The sequence below is a fragment of the Plectropomus leopardus genome, chromosome 1 (genome assembly GCF_008729295.1).
Source record: "Plectropomus leopardus isolate mb chromosome 1, YSFRI_Pleo_2.0, whole genome shotgun sequence".
Lineage (NCBI taxonomy): Eukaryota > Metazoa > Chordata > Actinopteri > Perciformes > Serranidae > Plectropomus > Plectropomus leopardus.
The window spans coordinates 29,938,461-29,957,521 of NC_056463.1; the positions used below are offsets into that span (position 1 = coordinate 29,938,461).

General features: G+C 40.9%; 1 long non-coding RNA gene across 1 annotated transcript in view; it reads left to right on the top strand.

Moving 5' to 3' along the window:
• LOC121937823 overlaps positions 1–17,508 on the top strand; it is a 157,285-nt gene extending 139,777 nt beyond the window's left edge. The window contains exon 4 of the long non-coding RNA XR_006105216.1: positions 17,298–17,508. This is a non-coding gene — a long non-coding RNA (uncharacterized LOC121937823). The remainder of the gene's footprint in view (positions 1–17,297) is intronic.
• The last annotated feature ends 1,553 nt before the right edge of the window (positions 17,509–19,061 follow it).

The following is a 19,061-nucleotide window of genomic DNA, read 5'->3' on the forward strand; positions in this document are numbered from 1 at the left end:
AACATCACTATAAGGAGCAAAATATAAAGAATATTTACTGCTTGCATCAAATGATTCATGCATATCATCCATGCACTGCCTTTGTTCCTATGTTAGCATAACCAGCAGTGTGTTAGCTGGTTGGTGTCAGTGGCAAGTTTGGCTGAGCTGCAGCCATTTAGCGGGTGTGTGAAATTGGGGGTGACAACAATGGCTGCCATTGCCAGGCTGGCGTTGGTAGGAGACAGGATCAGCTGACAGGATCAGCTTCTGAGACTGTCAGTCACTCATCACCATGTCTGCTGCCACAGTGCAGCTGCCAGTTAGCATAGCATACACACTCAGACTACACCCTGCTGAAGTATCCAGTGATCCTCAGATCCATCCATCCACAGTTATGTTGCACGACCATATTGGAGAAGGTATGCGAGCAGACAGAGAGATGAGCTGATTGCTGGGCCGTGGTGCAGGATTTACTGCATCGTCAAATGAGTGGATGAACAGCTCAGGTTTTTAGCACATTAACAGCAGACATTATAACACAATATTATATAATTACAGTAGCCTATTCATAGTCACACACACTTAAACCTTAAAACTATGTAATACTACTCGCAGCATTCAATACATTTGGTCTTTTTCTATAATTTGATGCCTTGTGACAAGTGGACACTTTGCTTTGGTCATTTTTCCCGCATTGTTATGAAGTCATACAGATGCTAAGCTATACATTTCAAATCCCATCTATATTATCCCACTGCTGAGCGCCTAATAGTTCCACTGTGAAATTTTAGATTAAAACTGGCAATAAATAAGGAAAAAAAGAATTTAGTATGATCTGGTATGCAAAATGGTGGATTTGTGAACAACAACAAAAAAGCCCAAAAGTTAGTTTCAAATGTGTAGCCATGGGCTGGCTACCAAGTTTTTGACTCATTACTGCCCCGAATACACTGTCGCCTGCAACCAGCCCGCAGTATCACAGGATCTGTTTTGCATGCTTTGCTTTGCTTTATTTTCATATAGTCATACTAGTTTTAGGATATCTGTGTTTACTTCTTGTTTTAAAGGGAACTTTTGAGTCGAATGTGCTCTCGCTGTGACTCACAAGCTCTTTGATCTGACATGGATGCCATTTAATGAAGATAACTGGAGTCGCAGCGAGTATACTTGTATTTGCCTGCAGCACCATGTTTGACAGCAGTCTGAGAGCACGCCAAATACGATTTCGTTTGGAGTAACCAATTAGCCTGAGTGCCTTGCTCATGAAAACCTTTTTTTGAGAGACAGAGAGGAGAATATGTATCTAATATACATCTTACAAGAAGGATTCACACTGCCGACCTTTTTATCTCTTAAAGGGATAGTTCAGATTTTAAAAAATGGGGTTGTCATTCATTCATTCATTGTTCGTAACCGCTTGTCCTCGTAAGGGTCGCAGGAAAAATGGGGTTGTGTGTGATACATATCCATAAACAGTATATTATAAACAGTAGAAGACAGTCAGAATGCCTCCAGTTTGGAGAGGCAGGCTGCGGTCTATCATGAAAGCAATCTACTGCTGTGGATGGGCGCAGCAGCAAATTGTATTTAACCACCTAAAGAAAGTTCCACCTAAAAAATAATAAAATAATAAAATCAGTAATAATAAAATAATAATAAATAATAATAATATCATAATAAATCAGTTTAAGTGTGCAAGTATTTTTTTATTCCTCTACCTTTCAGTCAGACAGTGATTTCAAAAATGAAAAATTAAGCCATTTTAAAACTCTTTAAAGCCAGACTCCATTGAGAGAAAAAATAATTTAACATTGCTGAACACAGAAGCTGCTGGTCTACCACTGCCTCAAACAGTTATTTTGTTTGTGTTGTTGTGTGACTTTGGCATTTAAAAGGGTAAGTTCAGATTAACCAAAGTCACACAATAAAACAAACAAAATAATTAAAGGTTGCAGTAGACCCGTAGCTCACATGTTTAGTGAGCTAAAATGACTGTGTTTGACAAAGGACTCAGCTGGGTTCAACAAGAATATAGATGGTCAACTGAAGCTGCTAACAGATTTCCCATTAAAACAGGCTGACTGATGGAGGAGTAAAGCAGATAAAATGCTCTAAATATAGCAAACACTCAAACTGATAGCAGGTGGGATTTTTTTTAGGTGGCTAAAATGTTTTGTTGCTGACCCCCATCCACAGTGGTAGATTGCTTAGCTTCCATGTCAGACTCTAGCCCTTTTCTCCAAACTGGAACATGCAGACTGAAATTTACTGTATGCAATATGCTGACTATGAATAAGTACTTCATATGACCGTAGTTAAAAAATCCAAATGCTCCCCTTAAGCCTCTATTGCTATCTCGTAAAAGAAAAGCCAACATTTGTAACAATCAAATACAGCAAAAAACATCACGTGACCATTTTATAAATGGATTATATGCAGTAGCAGGCAGCGTGAAAATAAAATGCCTAGTACATTAGCGACAAGAAACTGAGTTCTTGTGCACACACACTGATTCACCTGAAGAATCACACTGCTAAGCCCCTAGTATCTATGACAATCAGATGTCCAAAATATCCATAAGTCTCCCTGTTAACATCCTTGCCACGAGGATACTGACATACTGTCAAGCAGAGCTGCCAATAGGCTGCAGTCTGTCCTGAGGCGATTGGACATGCACACATATGCGGGCATGTGTGCATGCACACACACACACACACATAAGCACAAGCTTTATGTAATGTGCATATACACAAGTTGCACACATAAACCATGTTTGCCCCACACTACACCTATCAGTCTATTTACTTTGTGATGACTGCAAGCATACAGATCCTATCTGTTTCGCTCTTTACTGTTACTTTTTAGATCATACTCACCAGTAAATCATATGATAGAAAATCAATCTGCAGCTCATATGCTCAGTCTAAGCTAGATGTCAGTAGAAATAGTGTGTCTTAAGAACGTTTCTCATGGTGTGTATGGACTGTTGGATTCTTGAAATGACACGTTCTTAGAGAATCCTCCATGTATGTGTTGTAAGTGTTTCTGCATGTGTGTGATTGTTGTATCGAGGAAGACAGACGGGTGTGGGGGGGCAGATTTTGCCTTGTTTTTGTGTTGTCTGCATTTTCTTGGCACGGCTGGCGGATCTGCCTAGCTGGCAAAGCTAGGGACCTTAGACCACAGTAGGTATGAAGTGTTTCAAAGAATGGCTTTGATCTGAACAAAGCAAACCAGTAAAATGGCAATGGGAATAATCAGATACTATGGGGCTTTTATCCATGCCTTCTGCAGGTTCATTATGGATACTTGATTTTGGCTTTAGGCTAGCAACCAACGATGCACAGTAGGACGCAGAGGACAACTTCACTGAATGCTGAGCCTCCACCCCTCCGATGAGATTTATCATAAATTTAATTTCCCTAAACCGAACTGCAGTCGATCCTTCCTTGAGATTTGGCATTGATTGGGCAGCCCTGTACTCCTCCCCCTCCTTCACTGATACTGCCTGTATTAAGAAAAGGCCTCACCACTAATTACACCCTCCCAGTCTAATAGAGGCACCCTGTTAAACAAACAATTGATCCCCACTTAACACATGTACCCACGTTAGTAAAACACAATTTGCCAATTTGCCAAAGGCAACACAGACAGGAGAGGGGAAAGAAGAGAGGGAGGAAAGAGAGAGAAGGAGAGCGAAGGAGGGAACCACTGGGGGCTCCCGCTATCAGAGGAGGAGGAGGAGGGATGATGCTGGTGCAGGGGTTGTGGGGAAAGATGGAGTGGAAGGGTGGAGAGAGAGAGAAAGAGAGAGAGAGAGATGAAGATAGGTTGTCCACAGCTCTGGTTCCTGGCTGGATCCCAGAGATGTTCGATGCTGAGTCTTTCATCAATGCTAATTTGACTGCTTGAAAACTTCAAAGGACAATAAAGACTCCTAATGTCAGATAAGTGTGTGTGTATGTGCTTCCACGTGTCTTAGTTTTTTTACAGGCCAATATATAATCTCTCAGAAGTGTGTTTCAAACAGTGTTAAGGGGTAAAAAGATCCTTTCAGATGGTGAAATGAGGAGAGTTTATCCAATCTTTTTCGCTCTCAGTGGTTCCAACAGCAAGGCCCACTTTGTGCAACAATCCAAGAATTTGAAGTTTGCAGCATTTATGCTTACAGCAAATTCAGACTGAAAGTTGTTGTTGTTTTTTTTATTTTATGAGATTGTTGATCTACTTCATATTATCTGTTGCTCTGAAAATCAATCCTGAGTGATCATGTAAGTTCTCTAAAAGCAGGTCTGAGTTTGCTGAGGATGCTTTGGGATCCAATTGTCCTAGTCAGATTGATAGGCAGATGTATGCCTGACAACACTAATGGTGAGGCTTACTTAGCCGATTTTCAACCAGCTTTGTATCATAATAATGTGAATAGTATGCCCAGATCTCCCTTTTCTCTCCCTGCGAAAGCTTTGCTGTCTCTCGGGGCTGTTGCTAAAACTACAGACTGCACTTATGCATTTTGGTATGGCCCGCCCTCCATGCCACCAATGACATAAAGAGTATAGAAGTGCATCAAGAGAAGAGCCAGCCTCTGTCTTTCTCTCCACAGATCAAATATAAACCAAGATTATTTTACTGTGTTGCCTATTTCTCTCCTAAAATGCTTTCAGAGACATATTTAAGCTTACTATTTAACTGTAATATGATTTTTTTGGTTTGTTTTGAATATAATTTTTTTTTCGGGCTGTTTGGCCAAATGCAGATGTGTTTTTATTTTGTTTAGAGGCGGCTCTGTGTTTTCCATAAAATTACACAGTTTTGAATAGGCAAGTGGAGGAAAGTCACAAGTGGTCCCTTCAGCTGCATTCGAAATGTGATCAGGTGCGAGGAATTGCCTCCAATCCCTCCCAGATACATTTCAGCCGATTCTAAATACCTGACAGTAGGTCTGAACAAATCACTTTTATATCTACATATATATATATATATATATATACGTGTGTGTGTGTGTCTGCCTGTCAGTGTGCACATACGCTTGGGGCAGGGGGAATGAAGGGTCTAAGCGGAGCTAACAGATTGCCTCGTTTGCCTTTTTGAACTGCCCAGCACGTTTGGAGAACAGGAGGGGAACAACAAAAGGTGTTAATGGCTTTATGGAGGCCCCATGCTGACAGATAGGCCATTATCTTCCTGATTCACTGCAGAATGGATAATAGCTCTGATCAGTTGCCCTCTTTATCTCTGGGGCCAAAGACCTGAAAGCTGGGTTAACATATCACTTCAGCCATATAACTGCTTACAGTAAATATTGTCAGTATATAAACAACATCAGTGGTTATCAGTGTTGGGGAGTAGTGAACCACATAAAAATAAACTAGTAGTTTATCTACATTTTGCAATTGTCATCCAGTAGTTCAACCACATAGTGATTCAATTAGTTGGATTATTTTTGGCCATTTTTTGCTGTAGTTGACTATTTACATTATAAACAATCTTGAGCATATTTTTAAGTTCCATTGTTTTTCTACTGTATTAGAACCCCTTTTGACTACAGTTAATCACAACAGTCGATTATTGCTATTTATTAACAAATGTTTCGAAGTTGTCGCATGCTATTTTAGTAAACCGGCAGAGTAATCCTGCTTGGTGCAGGTGTCTGACTGATGGATGATGCATACAAAACCAAAGCTGACATTCCTATATCGAGTAGTTTTTTTTGTTTGTTTGTTGGTTGGTTTGGTTAATTTCCTGTGAACGAGTTGACACTTTAAAAAAAATAAATAAATAAATAATTTGAGAGGCATTTTTTGCCAGCATGTGACTTTTTTGTTGTAATTTTGTATCACATTCACAATGTCAGGTTGATCATCTTACACAAAGTAGTTTGAACTGCTTTTCTAAGCAGCTTCAGTTAACCAATCTAGGTTTCTCCTGAGTATAGCTTTGCTGCAGTTAAACTTTTTGTGTGAAGCAGAGATGTGTTTAGGATTTTAAGATTTTGGGGGCTTAGCCCAGACCATTGTAAGGGGGAGGACCCCTCTCCCCCCCCAGGTGATTTTTTTTTTTTTTTTCGTTTTTTAACAACTTGTTGAGTACTGAGTAGAAACTACAACTTGAAAATACTTCAGAACTGTTATCATCAAACATTTGTTGACTTGTGTTGGAAAATAGTGTTATTTATTATTTTAAAAATGGTGAAATGGTGTGTTTGTAAAGTAAGAATGCAATGACAGGCTGTTAGATCCAGTGTTTTTTTCCCATTATGCCTACTCTTATTTTTGGTAAATAAATATAGACTATATATAGATCTGGGGCTATTTATAAAACATCCAGGGCTGAAGCCTTGGACACCCAGGCATAACAACGCCAATGGTGTGAAGTAATTAGTAGCTTGCAAAGCTATGCTTTCAAAATAGCTTCTCCAATACTGGTGGTTAGACACCACATATAAAGAACAATATCTCTATCAAGTGATATAGAAAATACTATTTTGTTCCTCCCCCAAAAAAATTTACAACATAAATGTACTCTCTTAAAGTATTGTGTTTTTGGGCTGTTAGCCCATTGCTATCGTTTGCGTATAAAATACTTGTGGCTGTCACAACCCCATTTTCTTAAGTAAACATTATACAGTGGACACTTAGGCATACATAAATGCATGTGTGGATTAAATCCCTAACATGTGTGTTTGGTATTTGTTTTCCTATACAAAACTCTTTTATGTTATTTTATTGCAATGCAAAGTTTTGTACCTGCGTGTTAAGTGTGATTTGTCATTCCTTTGTCAGATGTGTGTTTGTCTATGTGGCATTTGCCTGCCTGATTAGCTTTGCACACAATGTGTGTGTGTGTGTGTGTGTTTGTGTGTGTTTGTGTGTTTGTGTGTGTGCATGAGGGAGGGGTAGGGCACTGTTGTAAACTTATCAGCTGGTGATGACTTTCCACACAGCTCTAAGACAACTTAAGCCCTCTCTAATTACAGCACATCTGTTGCAGCAGAGAGGTATTCTTGTCATGTGGTTTAACAAATACTTTCGCATTCAGAGGAGTACATACCTAATGAGCCTCACAGCCCAGGGCAACTCACGTCTCCCCACTAAGATCAAAAAACCTAACCTCCATGCAACACATGCACCAACACACACAAACACACACACTCACATACATACACAACCACACACCTACACATGAAAAAACCTCACGACCACAGAGGAACACTGACACACGCAAAGTCGAGAAAAGCACAATACACAGCCACAGAAATGCACTGACACCACCAAACACACACACACACACACACACACACACACGCAGGCACAAACACATACAAACACCACAACAACCTGTTTTTCAAAAAGAGACAAGAACAAATGATTCAAATGAAAGGAGCCAAACTAAGAGAGGGTACGTGTTTACACTCTCTGACAACATTCTGAAGGTGTTATCAAGGTGGAAATCAAACAACCCGTCTGCCTTAATTATTACCTGCCCTAAATAAAGAGAATTTGTCTTTCCAACCTAGGGGATGAAATAGGTTGAGGAAAATAACATCAAGAAGCAGATGAAGAGTACACCCACAAGGATATCTGGCAGTCAGTGTAAACGTGCTAAGGTTGCGCTATAATAACCCAGTAAGCTGGCTGTAATGATTGTTGGGGAGACAGGGGATAAAGTGCTTGTCTCAGACTGCTGGAGTCACTCACAACAGGTGCTAGTAGCACAGGCTACAGTCCCTGCTGACCAATCACGCTGCAGCAAAGACTGAGGGGTGGAGGCAGTTTTGACTCCATTACATCATTGGATGGAAAGCCATGAGGGATAATGCAACCTGCAAAACGTCAGTCAGGAGCACATCTGCACATGGGCCTAATAGAAGATAATGAGACATCATCACCACTAAGACAACATGGCACATATACAAAAAGAAAACTGAGCCCCGCTCATCTCTTCAAATGGGAAACTAGTGCCTTTTATCAAACAAATTGTCCCAAAAAGCCTCAAATTGTTTTCCCTGCAATGTTTATCTTAAGGCTTTAGTCAATCGCTGCTGCTGGATCTGGAGTTGGGCATGACATGGGTTTAGCATATGGTTCACTGCAATGCTGAGGCTTAACTCAAGCTTGTGGTTTCTGACTGTCAACCTCCTTGGCTTAGTCTCCATTTTCCAGAGACATTCCAAATGTCATTATGAGATATATTGCAAAATAAAAGTCACACACACACACACACACACACACACACACACAGATATGCACGCACACACAGTCTTTCTAACACATGCACACACCAACACACAATCACGCAGGCACGCATCCTTGCCCATAAGCACACACACGTGTTTCCTGTCTGTGTCCGCCTTAACACCATGTGTCTTCCGTGCAGCTAGTCTTCTTCCTCCCTCTACAGCCAATTGCTGCACTAATATGGCTGCACCCCCTAAAGATACAATATACGCTTATTGGCGAGCCACTCTATTAGTGACAAAAGGTCACACTGTGAAAATATTAAACTTATGAAGGACCCGCACTCTCTCCGCACCCAAATATGCGGAGGAAGCACAAAAAAGGTGTTGTGTCCTCTGTGTATGATTATATCTTCTTCCTTCATCCTTCGAGCGGTGACCCAAGGGCCACTATTTTATTGGTCTCAGATGCTGGCTGCCTCACAATGTACAAAAGAGCCCGTTATTCCAGACCAATATTAAAGCTAGCCTTCGCATGCAGCATTATCCACATGACACGCGCACACACACTTACACACATGCATTATATGTACACTATGTGTTGTGTGTGAGTGTGTTTTAGGTGCGGTTGCCTGTAAGCAGCAGAGCCTGGATGGTTATGGGGAGAGCTGCGGCCTCTTTATCCTGTCAAAGGTTATGACAGGCTGACAGAGAAACTGCTGTGTCCACCTTCCTTGTTCAGAACCATTATCCTTGGCTATGAAAGAGTGCTTTCAATCTAATCAAGTGTCTGTTTGAGTACAGGGAGGCATACAGTACCGTCACATGTTGAATGCATTAGCCAAGCATCAATGAGTGGGTGAGGAGGTTGGCAAGGATATGTGAGTGTTGATGCTTACAGTGTGAAAACTGAGTGTATCTGCATAACAGTGCACGGGTGTGTGTGTAGTGCACATGTACTGTAGTGCATGTCCCTGCATGTGTGACCCCGTTACACGTGTGGGTACGTGTTTGTTTATGGATACAGTATGTCTATTTGTGTGTGAGCATTTTGCCGGAGCGGCAATGCCAGTTTGTGTGTGTGTGTGTGTATGTGGGTGTGTGTGGAGTTACAGCTATCAAATACTTTTAAAAGCTTGATTTCCCTGGGGAAATGACAGAGGTCATCTCATCGGCGAGGGATGAAAACAACATTTGCATCCAATTGGTCACACCCACGACATTAAAGTTTTAGCCAGACAAAAACATGTCAAAGAAATTTACATCGCTGCGCTGACAGCCCTACAGACTCGTGGACACAGCCCATTGCCACTTCCAATTATTAAGGCTACTTTTATTGTGTGTGAACCTCCATATTCTCCATTACCAATAAAAACATAACGGGGAGGGGATATTTTTTCTTTGTCACAGGCATTATCAGCCTCTCCATCCGTTGAGTGTGTATCAAGCTGCCAATCAGAATTAGGGAGTGGGCTAGCAGACGTGAGATGATTCGCCTGGCTCAGCCCCCATGCATGGATTTAAATAATAAAAGAGAGATTTCTCTCAAGGCCCTGAGCGCCGTGCCAATAAGAGAGCGGGGAAAATGGGAAAATGGCCGTGTGCAATGAGAAATAACTGCAAATTGAGGGTATAATGAACATGTTTAATATTTCATTTCTCTGGATGGAAATATCTATAGTGGGCGGCTTTTTTTTCTTTTGCTCACCATTTGGTGGAATTAGGCTCTTTTTTTGGCCTCGGAAACCATGAAAGAATTTCAACCAGCTGCTGAGTCTGAGAGAAAGGAGTGCCCAGTGGTATAAAGACAGTAATCATTTACAATTACACAACACACAATCCCTTCATCGCGAGCTGTCTCTCGATCTCATCTACAGCAGATCAAGAGCTCATATGAGTGTTGGACTGATGATAAGAGATTTCCCCCTTCACTGTGATTGGTGGGCAATGCAGAGATATTCTCTTATACTATGCAGTGCAGTAATCATCACCGTTTTTGCGATACTTTATGGCATATATTACCCATTACCCCTTCGGAGTAAAGCTTCTTCCTATTATATCCTTTCTGAATACACATCATCATCACATTTCTCATATTAGATATTCCACACACAGTATGTGACTTTTAAAGCCAGAGCCCTCTCACTATTCTATTCGTCAGCATGAATAGCAACAACTCAGGAGACTTTTTATAAGTATGATAGGTTCCATGTCTCCTCTAGCTAAAGGAAACCTATTAATATGTGGTCAAGTGCATTTTGCCCGCATTTTAAAGAACCGAAATTGCGTGAAATCTTCTCTTTGACATGACAATACTGGAAGCTCTCATGTTTTATTTCTCATACACCCGAGAGCGCTACTTTTTTTGTTTTAAAAGTTTCAAGTTCAGAGACTTTCCCATCTGCCGAAAATCTGAGTAATGGCCACAAATATGTATCCTAAGTGAAAACAGGCTGGTTGGGTTGTTTATCTTGCCTTTAGTTCACTTCTTATTTTGACTGGGAGACTTCAACCAGTGCCAGGACTGGCTAGACATTTCAGGGGATTTAAACAGCCAGTCCACATTATTTACTCTTAAGGATAAATATACTTGATAGCTTTCTGTTGTTTTTTTTTTGACATTGCTATTCTGCACACTGCTCTGTTAAATACACCTCTCTGAAAACACCTAATGAATAGCAGGAATACATTTTTGGGTCTTTCCTTAAAGGTCCCATACTATTCCCATTTTCAGGTTCATACTTGTATTTAGGGTTTCTATTATAAAATGTTTGCATGCTTTAAGGTTTATTTTTAAAATTATTTTTCTCACAGTCTGTCTGAATTTACCTGTATTCACCTGCTGTGTGAAAAGTCCCCTCCCACAAAAGCCAAACCTGCTCTGATTGGTCACTGTCTCCAGTCTTTCACATTTGTACTCATGGTGTCTCATCAAAGTCTTTGCAGTCAAGAAATGACTGTCACAGCACCGTATCAGCAGTTTCTACCTTTATATAGTATAGCTGTGACATCACAATTTCATGGAAGTCCTGACGGCTCATTTAAAGACAACGGTTTTGTAATGTGGACTGTGTGCATTTCTCTGGCTGCATTTTGATACTTTAACTTTTTTTTTTTACATAGCACCTATACCTGCTTGTAATTAGAAAAGACATGGAAATCTGTCTTTTTACACCCTTTAATGGGTGAAGCAACTGTGATTGAAAATGAAAGCTGCAGGAGATCATTTGTTTGTTTTTCTTATTCATATTATTAGGATTATTTGGTCAGAGTTCCTTATTAAGGGTGAGCATAGTTGAGTGTAACATGACACAAGTTTATTAGTTAAATGCTCCATTTAATCTTCTGCGGGGGACATTACACTGCACATTATCCCCGTGTCTTCAAAATCTAATTTAAATCTCTTTTTGTAAAATGTAAATCTCTTTTCTGGGTTTCTTGCAGAGTTGTCAAGATTATTGGGGTAAAAAAATGCTCTAAGTGAGGCAATGTCTTTGTGAATGATACTTATATCTGAGTTGTTGCTCTCCCAGCTACTTTTTGAATCTGCCCAACTGCTGCCTTAACGCCATGCTAATGAAGTTGTCAGAATGGAGGTACCAGCAACATTAATTGCCTTACATGAATAATAATTATGATGATGGTAATGATGATGTCTGTCTGTTGTGAGCAAGCATGGATTAGCATTACTTGGTATTAAGGTATTGCGTTCATTAGACTCCCTGAATAGATGCATTAGGCTTTATGCTTTTGCTATAAATCAGCTTCAAAGGAAAACTCTCAGACTGCATTTGGTGGAATGAGGTCAAGATGCACACCATTAATTCAACAGCTCCCAACACACAAACTAGAACAGAGCGACCAATGGGCCCGAGCAGTTAAAAATTCATTTTAGCTTGTCCTGAATTTGTGTACTGGTGATTACTGACTCTTTTTTTTCTGCTTTACTTTTAATCTGCCGTTGAGTCATAAATTATTCATCTCAGCATTTCAAATATTAAACGCATGTATTAATTTCATTTATCATCTGCAAAAACAAGAGGCAAAAACAAAACTGCAAACTATCACAAATCTTCAGTTGTGCTCGAGTCAGTCTCAGGAGAAGACAATAGACTTTATACTATTAATTTTAAGTTCTTATGCAAGCATTTATGAGATGAATACGGTGAGATTAAAACCATGCCCTTTCGTTTGGAATTGATTTAGCATAATAGTTGTAATTAGTGTGATGAAAAGACAATGTTATATGGGAAAGTTAAGAGCGCTCTTTCCTGGCGAGTGTGTGCCACACAGCCTCCTGGAAATCATACTCTGTTTGCTTATAAAGGGATGTCACTTAAGGGCAGGAGATATTCTTTGCTTTTTAATCTGATCCAAAAACTCTCAGGTTAGGGAGGAGTCAGGTGTCAGCCAATGTGGAGATCTAGGACAGAGAGCCAGGCTAATCTCTCTTCTGAGGGTTAGTTAGCAGGCTGTCATCAGTGGCGTCTCAGTTGCATGGAGCTTGTTTGTGTGAGGTAGAGACACCTCCACCTCCAAGGCCCCTTCTCCTGTTGTGTTTCTCTGTGATCTTGCAGTCATGTATGTGATTGGATTTTGGCTTAACAAAAACCTGAAATTACACACCTATTGTGTTTCAGCTAAGCCCGCTTTCACTGCGATAGGGGCTGGCTCTGCACGGCTCTCTTGGCTGCCGACTTTTGGGATCCCGCCCCTTGTCCCTTCCAGGTTGTTGAAGGAAAAGGATAACAGGATTAGGTCAGGGTTTCTGGGAAGCATCGATTGCCATATTCGGCAAGCTGGCAAAAAAAAAAAAGTTACGACATGGGTCACTAGCTACGAGGTGAGATGGAGCTTGGCCTTTACCCTGTGTGAGGAAAGATGGCACCTTGGCAGCACAAGGTGACAAGACTTGGGAGACAGGGGATAAGAGCTACTCACCATCTTCTAAACCACACTAAGGGACCCTGACACTGTACCATCTGTGACACTACCCCCAGTCCCCTCAGGCTATGCTTATGCTCATCACAGAGATGCTGATAACACAGGGTGTGACTAACACGCCATACAAATCTCCACATCCCAGGCACAGAGAGAAACAGAAAGAGGGGGACACACTTGCACACATACATAAACACACTTACACATAGACTACATCCACTATCATAACCAGTCGTCAGGCGGCAGGTTGCTCTCGGCTCTCAGGGGCGTGTGGATGTGGGTCTATGATGAGTGGGTGGACCCAGACAGGGTAATGACAGGGTAGGATGTATGTCGAGTCATATGTAATTAAATTTGAAACTGACAGTACTATCATACAAACGTGCAGAGGGGGTGAAAGGTAAGTGGGAGGGGCTGAGAGCTGTGCCAAGCTGGATCTTAATGGGGCCAGAGTATCATATTTGTTACAGATCTCTGAGACGGGTGAATTCAAAACCCTGAAACTAAGCTCCCTGCCTACTTTAGGACTCTGTGAGGGTTGGAATTTTGTACCATGAAGAGGTGTCAATGATGTGGACAGATAATATTCAGTGTTGGAACTTGAGTTATCAAGTATAAAATATGTCAGATATTTTCTCAATTACTTTTTGAGGTAACAGTTTTGGTTCCATTTCTCCAGGGTTTCAGATATCCATCTTTTTGATTTGTTTCGCTGCAAAAGAACTGATTTGAGTTTTGTTTGTGGAGCGTAAAACTTATAAATTATTTTGACCAAAAAACTCTTAACTCAAGTTCTACTTACTGTCTTTTTCCAGCTCTAAGAGCTTTGAGAAAGAGAATGAAACACTCTCACTCCCAATTCATCAAGATCAAGTAGCAACCTCTGGATCTGTGGGTTAAAATGCCCAACTTTACAGCAAAAATAAACAAGTTTACAGCCTGGTACAAAAAAATAGTTTTGGTCTGTGTAGCTAATTCTGCCATTCATGACAACTGTACCGCAGAAAAATTTTTATAAAACACACCTGTTCACATTTTATCAAGGCTTAAAGTTACACATATTTGAAGGCAGGGCCACTTCAGTGACACGTTGTCTACCGTTGCTTAAGTCTATAACTTAGAACCACGCCCCTCTAAAGCTCCAACCTCTCATCCAAATATGGATGAGAGGTATATATACACATATATACATACACACACACACATATATATATATATATATGTATGTATGTATGTATACACACACTTGCAGTATATGATATACAGGTTTTTTTTGTCAAACAACCATTTTGTCTTTTTCAAGCTCAAAATGTATCTATAAACCCTCATTCTCTGGGACTGGTGGTAAAAAAACTCACATTGGTCCAAATAAATGTATCTATCTGCAACACCATGAAGTTAAAGTTAAATGAGATGTTTTAAATGTTATTCGAGTGAACTGACGCTTTAACATTGGCACAGAGTCAAACAGTTGTATTAACATTTCGTACTGAAATACCAAAACTTTGCATCTCTTGGTGCAGAGGTGATTTGGATTATTCACAGCTGTGTTATGTTTCTGAAATTCTTGTATTAACTTCAGACAGCTTCTGTCACTGTCCTGTCTGAAATAACAGCTGACGTTATCAGCTGTCACCCTCCCCATATATTTACTGACAATCCACCTTACAGATACAGACCTGTATCACCACACAGGACACACAGTCTATGTGTGTGTGTGCTTTACCTTCCCATGACATACAGGAGGTTTTCTTGTGCCCCTGATCCTTGTTCACTAAACTGTTTGCGAGCTACACTGTAATGACCTCTCAACTCCAAAGCACGCACACACACACACACACACACACACACACTGACACACACATTCACTGCTAACAACACACACACTGCCCTCCTGGTTGTGTTTCCTCTTCCTTAGCTCCATAGCGGTTCCTCATTATGAAGACACAATGGGAAGCAGCGTCTGCCTGGGCCAATAGCGCCAAGCATAAATAATGCAAGGTCAATGTCTCTCCTCTCTCCTTTCTTTCCTTTTTCCCCAGGGGAAGGGGTGGGATCTAAAGCTCTGACACACCAGCAGGTCCCTTTCAGCCCATTTATAAGCCCTCTGTCCTCTCAACTTCCACTCCTCTTCTTCTCCTCTCGTCTCTGCTTCCCTTTTTTCTATCCATCTCCCCAGTCTCATCACTTCATCTTCTCTTGACTTTGTCCATTGCCACAGTTTGTTTTCCCTCTCCTTTTCTCTTCCTTTGCCTTCCTTTTTTGATTTTTGTCCCCTTGTCCTCTCTTTTATTCTCTACCTTTGTCCCTTTTTCTCTACATCTCTCGTTATATCACCACTTCCTATGTTCCCATTTTCCTCTTGTGTCTTCTCCTCATACATTCTATCATTTTTACTTCTTCTCCTCCTTCATTTCTGCCATTCACCAGGTCCATCTTTCCTTCACTCCATTTGTTTCTTTCTTTTGATTCCTCTTTGCTCTCCTTGTTTTCACAGTAGTACATCTTGGATAGTGGAGAGGAAGGAGGGTGAGATGAGGAGGAGGGTGGGAGGGGGGGTGAAAACAAGGCTCCCTAGAGCCAGAGGGACAGCTTATCCTTATCAGGCTTCAACCTGCTTATTAGATCCTCCAGGACACGCCACGCTCTTCACTTAAACAACACCACCTACCCCCTTCTCCATCTCTCTCTCTCCTCTCTATTATTTCTCGCTCCATCTGAGGCTTTTAATACCGCATCTCACCGCAGAGCTGGAGGAGAGGTGGTTTAGTCACATAGATAGGAGGTAAAAATGGGGCCTTGGCCTGGAACAGCGCTGTCACATTGTTTGTGTATTGTTTATGAAATCAGAGTCTTGAAGTGAATTTGTGATGCTTTTATCATACCAATCCATTTCAACATTATCACAGGCGACCTGTTTCATTTAGTGGCTCTATCTGCCTGATATTGGGCCTCATGCAGCAACATTGTCTTAAATTTCTCTTATATTTATCTTAATTTTCTGGTAAGAGAATATATAAGATATAAGATATAAGAGGAGTCAACTCTACATGCACTAAATGTTCTTAACTATCCAAATCTTGTCTCCCAGGTGTGCTCAATGCTGAATCCCATTTTGATCATAAGTCACCTATTAGCATAGGTAATGCCCCCTAAACACTATATAAGGGCAGGTTTTGTGCCATATGCAAAAACTGACATGACACCAAAAAAGGCTGTAAGGAAACAAAGAACTTCTGCAGTAGTGAAACTGACATAACTAAACTTTAACACAGTAAATGTGATTACAGGGGAATGTTTTGAAGTATTGAAAGTAAAAGTAGGCATATGCATTCAAAAGGCCTAGATAAATTTAATTAATCAAAATAATTAAAATGATAAAAAGGAAAAACAGCAAGTTTTCATACATACAATATATATGAGAAGCTGGAACTATTATCACCTAATTGTTTCAGCTGCACTTGTATACTTTCATATGGTTTGTGTGCAATAATCTTAATTTTTGGAGTATCTATCTACAGTATTAGTGTAGTAAAAATTGCAATATTTCCCTCTGAAGTGTTGTGGAGTAGAAGTGGGAAGTGGCATTAGACTAAAATACTGAAGTAACATTAAAGTTCATCAAATTTTTACCTGAGCACAGTACTTGAGTAAATGTACTCAGTTACATTCCAGCACTGGTCAGCAGAGGGACGCACAGTAACTGAAATTACAGTAATTGAGATCAATGCACTAAGTATAGCGGTATTCCTTTAGACCTGAAAATTAATATTCTAATCATTATAATTACTCTAAAACATAATCTAAATTAAATTTTATGATATTAATGCATTTTTTAAAAGTTACACAAATGTAAACTTATTTTTCCTTGTACTGGACAACAATTTGTGGTCTGTCAAAACAAGATGTTTTCACTTATTTGGTAAGAGTGCCCTTGACCACTCATAAAAAAGTCCTCAAAGAGAAGAGCAGAAATAAGAAAACACTGATGAATCCAAAAAATCAGTGGGTACTAACAGAATAAGCAAATCTTGGATACGAGCAAAAATAAGAGAACATTTGTTTGTATTCCATTTCTTGCATATGGCCCAGTGTATGGTGCCTGTATGAGTGTTTAGAGAATGAAGAGGAAAAGATGAAGGAGAAATCAGTGCATGTCTCACAGAAGTCATTTTCTTCTCCTTCTCCCCCATCGCAGGTCAAAGACAGTCAGGCCAGGAAGCCCCATCATGCCCCTGAGCCATCTGCCATGCCCCAGGAGCTGCCAGGATCTACCCCCACGGAGCCTGTGAGCAGCAGCCCTGCTTATACCCCCCACCCACCCAGCATCCAGCACCCAGCACCCAGTCGCAGGAGGAAGCAGCCTGTCAGAGGGGATCTGTGTTTCTGAAAGGCAAGGACCGGAAGGCTCTCCATACTGTAAGTACCTGCATGTTTACACACGGAAAAACATATAAGTGTCCACAAGCAGATACATGTGATTTGTCCTGGTAGCAGATATCTGGAAATATTGTGATGATGGCTATCTCCAGTCAGCATACAAGCTCAGCAAGTAAATGACAAAGGTAATATTTGCACCAATGTCAAAGCCAAGCAAGAGGACTGCTTATCTAGATATGTATGTGGGTCCATGCCATCCACAGGCAAGAATAGATGCGGGGCACATAGTGAGTGTGTCTTGGAGTAACTGTAGGCCACAGGCAGCCCTCCTGCTGCCTGCCCCCAAACCCATAGAGACTTAGTCGAATGCCAGACCTCCATGTGGAGTCTTAAGATAGACCCACTCAGGCAGCAACAGCACAGGGTATCATATCTCTAAGATCCTTACCAAAGACAAGACCCCAACAAAGCGTCCTTGCGGAGATTTACACCAGCCACTCAATGTAGAGGGGCCTGACTGAGGACATACACTCGCACGCCATCCGATTAGTCGACATCCATCATATCCTGACGAGGGGGACTCCCTCTGAAAATAAATGTATATTTAGGAGCCTTGCTGTGAGGAAGGGGGGGGGCGGGATCCTGTTACGACAGCCACTCCAGAGGCTAAAATTAATGGCTCTTAGGCCGTCACTGGAGTGACACCCAAGCCCTCAGAGAGCTATCAGCGAGCAGCAGCGGAGAATTCCACAGCTCGCCGCCACGTCCACACTAATTCTCACTACCATGTTGAGGGCGTCTTAACAGCTGTCACTCACAGGGCAAGGCATGATGGGAGGTATGAGCATCCACACATGCTAATTTGTGCCAACAATACAGCATCATCTTTACCGAACAGTTTTGACAGTATCTTTGTCATATAACAACAATGTGAGATAAAGGCGGCAACGATGATAATCATTAATTATTATAATTATGCCCTTAGTCTCATCACTTAGAAGAAAATCACACTGAATGTGTAATGTGCTCAAACGGTTACAGTCTCTGACAGAAGTCATTTCAAAGCAGACAGGAGAGGACATGATCATTCAAGTACTCAACAAGTGTACAGGAAAATTCTGCTCTTTGGACTAAACTCTTTGTAATCATAATAGACTTAAGCCGAGAGGTAAAAAAAAAAAAAAGCTGAGAGGTGATCTTTTAACTCCATCCAAGAGTTGAAACAGAACTCCTCTGGGAGCTTAAATACTTCTTAGACAGTAGACGCTGTTTCAGTGTTTAAATTGAACACCTCATTTTGTATTTTAGGATAGTATTACAGTTTTAGAACATTTTTGCTTTGAATATGAATATTTGTGAAATTATTGATTACAGATGCATTGTGTGTGTGTGTGTGTGTGTGTGTGTGTGTGTGTGTGTGTGTGTGTGTGTGTGTGTGTGTAAGGGAAGGATCTGACATGTTATGATATGTTATACTATCCAGTCCTAACATAAAAAAAGTCTTTGCAACACAATGTTTTGTGTTGGTAACAAAAGTGTCCCACACAATCCAGCAGTGTGTTGGGACACAGGTTGAGCACTG